The sequence below is a fragment of the Chiloscyllium punctatum genome, chromosome 11 (assembly GCF_047496795.1).
Source record: "Chiloscyllium punctatum isolate Juve2018m chromosome 11, sChiPun1.3, whole genome shotgun sequence".
NCBI lineage: Eukaryota > Metazoa > Chordata > Chondrichthyes > Orectolobiformes > Hemiscylliidae > Chiloscyllium > Chiloscyllium punctatum.
The window spans coordinates 54,369,423-54,373,544 of record NC_092749.1 but is presented as its reverse complement, the minus strand read 5'-3'; positions in this window follow the sequence as shown (position 1 = coordinate 54,373,544).

Below are 4,122 nucleotides of genomic sequence, written 5' to 3'. Positions count from 1 at the left end.
CTGGTGACTGTTTGTTTATTGTTACACAAATCTGTAGGGAGGCTTAGTTACATGGAATGTATAATAACTGCGTCAGGACTGTGTAATCACATCATGTAACAATGATAGTGGGGAGGCATTTTGATAATACTAAGTCAAAGCAGTCACTTTAACAGTATTACATTTGAACAGTCCGAGCTCCCTGCCCTTCCCCATGTCTCTTGTGTTTCCGATTTTAATGTATGCCAAATTGACCCTGAATTGATGAGATTTTGTCATGGCTGGTGCACAATCACCTTTCATTGTTACCTGTGTTTGATAACTTTGCTGGATGAATTTTGTTCCTAGCTATGCTGTGTCAAGATAACCTTACTAATGCTGTGGAGTGTTTTAACTCAAGCTTGTCTGTAGTAGTTTTACTAAGTCATCTCTGATCAAAATATTGAACAATTGTCTGATAAAAGATGATTAAAGAATTATTTTAAATTTAAAATTAAAGTTGCAGCATGCATTGATCCTCTCAATGATTGACATGGTTTTACAGGTAATTGCTTTCTTCCACAAGACCATATTTCGACACTATGTTTCTCTTTTTTTTTTGCTGCAGTACTGAATTAATCCTGGCATCACCTTTCATAGAAAGTCATTCCATTCAAATCGATATCCAGTTTGTTCAAGAACACAGCAGACTATCATGCAAGACAGCCTGATTTTATGATAGTAGTCATAGTTAGTTCATTCTTTGCAAGCATCTGGGGCTGTCTTTATTTCAAGTTGGCTGGATTAGATTTGTGTGACAAGTGCCTTTCCTTGTGGCCAACGAGCAGAAATATAATTGAGCATATTTCAGTATGTTTAAAGTAACACTTGTGGTTTAGTCTGATGTTGAGAATTACTGTGTATACGCACACTTGCAGTTGTCTGAGAAGTATGAGAGGCATAGATAGGGTGGAAATTTTAAATACTACAGGGCTTAGGTTTAAGGTGAGAGGGAGAAAGGAAAAAGGAAATATGTGAGGCAGGTTTTTATTTATGTCCTCCAGATTATTCTGTTTTAAATATTCTGTGCCATGATTGCAATTCTCTGAATCATGTTTCAAATTAGGAAGAAAATATAATCAAGAGGGACGTCAGGAGGGCAAAAGGAGCCATGAGATAACTTTTTGCAAATAGGGTAAAAGAGAATCCAGAGAGATTCTGCACATTACTGGCAAAAGAGTAACTAGGGAGAGAGTACTGCTGTGGAACAGCAGGAGATCAGTCAGATAACAAACAAATCATTTATGTCCATATTTACTGTAGATAAAGATATGGAAGCTAGAGAAATTGGAGAAATAAATAGCAATCTCTTGAAAAGCATCCCAATATCTTAAAAGTATCCATATTACAGAAGAGGTTGTGCTGAACATCTTAAAATGCATAAAGGTGGATAAATCCCTGGGACTCGATCAGGTGTATCCTAGAATTTTGTGGGAAGCTAGGGAAGTGATTGCTGGACTCCTTGCTGAGATGTTTGTATTATCGATAGCTATGGGTGAGGTGCTGGAAGACTGATTGTGGTGTCATTATTTAAGCAAGATGATAAGGAAAAGCCAGGGAACTATACGCCAGTGAGCCTGACATCTGTGGTGAATAGGTTGTTGGAGGGGATTCTGAGGGACAAGCTTTACGTATATTTGGAAAGGCAAGGACATTAGGGATAGTCAACATGGTTTTGTGCATAGGAAATTGTGTCTCTGAACTCAATAGAGTTTTTTGAAGAGGTAACAAAGAAGATTCGTGAAAGTAGAGCACTGTACATTTGCCTGTGTTGACTTCAGAAAGGCATTCGAAAAGGCTCAACGTGGTGGACTCATTAGCAAGGTTGTATAAAGAATGGAACTGGAAAAAGCATAGCAGGTCAAGCAGCATCAGAGGAGAAGGGGAATTGGCGTAACCTTTCATCAGCAAGGTTAGATCACCTGCAACTGAGGGATTTGGATTTAAAACTGGTAAAGGTGGTGGTGGGTTTTTTTTTGGACTGTGACCAGCGGTGTGCCATGAAGATCAATGCTAGGTCCGTTACTTGTTGTCATTTTTATAAATGCTTTGGATGTGAATCTAAGAGGAATCGTTAGCCAGTTTGCAGATTACACCAAAACTGGTCATGCAGTGGACAGAGAAGAAGGTTATGTCAGGTACAATGGAACCTTGATCAGATGAACTGATGTGCCAAGGAATGGCAATTGGATTTTAATTTAGTTTAAAGGTGGGGTGTTGCATTTTGGTGAGGCAAACCATGGTAGGACTTAATACAGTTAATGATAGGGCCCTGGGAAGTGTTGCTGAACAAAGAGACTTTAGGATGCAAGTACATAATTCCTTGAAAGTGGATTCGCAGTTAGACAGGGTAGTGAAAAGGCAATTGGCACACTTGCCTTCATTGATTAGTGCATTCAGTATAGGATTTGGGATGTCATGTTGCAGCTACACAGGACATGTGAGGCTACTTTTAGAGTACTGCGTACAAATCTGATCACCTTTCTATTTGGAAGGACGTTGTTATACTTGAGGTGTTATTAAAAAAAGATTTACAAGGATGTTACTGGGATTGGATGGTTTGAGCAATAGGGAGAGTGAATAGGCTTGGGCTCTGTTCACTGGAGAGTCTGAGGCTGAGGTATGACCTCAAATCATGAGTGGTGTGGATAGGGTGAATACCTAAGGTCTTTTTCCTAGAATGGAGCAGTCCAAAATGAGAGCGCATTGGTTTGGGGTGAGAGGGGAAAGATTTAAAAAGAATTTGAGGGTCAACTTTTTCATACAGGGTGGTGTGTGTATCGAATCAGTTGCCAGAGGAAGTGGTGGAGGCAGGTACAAATAAAAATTTAAAAGACATCTGAATCGATGCATGAATAGGAAGGGTTCAGAAAGATTGTAGGCCAAATAGGATCAGGTCAGATTGGGATCTGTGATTGGAGTGGATGAGTTGAACCGAAGGGTCTGTTTTTGTGCTGTACGTCTTTGTGTGCAGATTAGCGGGATAGGCCATGGGAAATGCAGGGTTACAGGGTGGAGGAGGGGAGGGGAGATGAGTCTGGGTGGGATGCACTTCGGATGGTTGGTGTGGACTTGATGGGCTGAATGGCCTACTTTTGTACTAAGGACTCTATGATTTCAAGGTTAACTCTGTTTTTCTCTCCATAGATGCTCTCAGACTTGCTTCCTTCAGCACAGCCTATTATATTTCAGATCTTCAGTATTGGCAGAATTATGTTTTTTTCAAAAATGTACTTGTTCTGCAAGAATTGAATTTTTCTATGATGTAGATCAACATTCCTTTCTCACTCATTAATAGAAAAGACAGGCTTTCTGGCCTGAAATTGGTGAGTGGAGGCACCTGCAAATTAGGATGCTGTGCCTTTGGCCTTCCACTTCCATTCCATGATTTTACAGGCAGCTGTTAGGTTGACCAATTAATTCCCAATAAAGTGATTCATTCTGCTGCCGCATGCTGTATATAATAGACAACTGGAGAAGCTTTGCTCAAAGTATGGTCTGATGCATTTCGTATACTGGGATGCTGTTCAGTAAAAGGGTGAGAGGAAGGTAGAGGGGTGGTTGCCTTTTACTGTGGTTCCGAGTGCCTATCAAAGGCAAGTCCCCTCACAATTTTGCTCCTGTTGTGTTTTATGTGCCAACCCCCACCTTTCTCCCTGAGTCTTGCTAACCTGCACCTAGTGACATTCAGGAAATTACTGGCTTCGAGGGCATTGACCGTTCTTCCTCCTGCAATCCAGCCGTGCCATTAGATACAGGCATGATGAAGAATTGCTGGTTTCCAGTTAGCTAGGAACCCTGACATGGGACTTCCTCGTGGAAACAACAATATATCCTGCCTCATAATAATAAAAGGGGGTGGCCTGCAAAATTAAACTGAATCAAATCGAACAAAGAGAAGTGGTCTATCCTCAAAATTTACATTACTGTGCAAAAAGTCTGCCCTCAGCAGATAATCCATAAACCTTGTTCTGAAACTTCCAAACTAAAATCCTTACGCTGAGGTAACTTATTTCCTAACAGTTCTAAATGATCTCTTTTCATTACAAGAAAGTTTCACATATCTAACTTCTACCATGGATTGAACTGAAAGTCTTCCAAGTT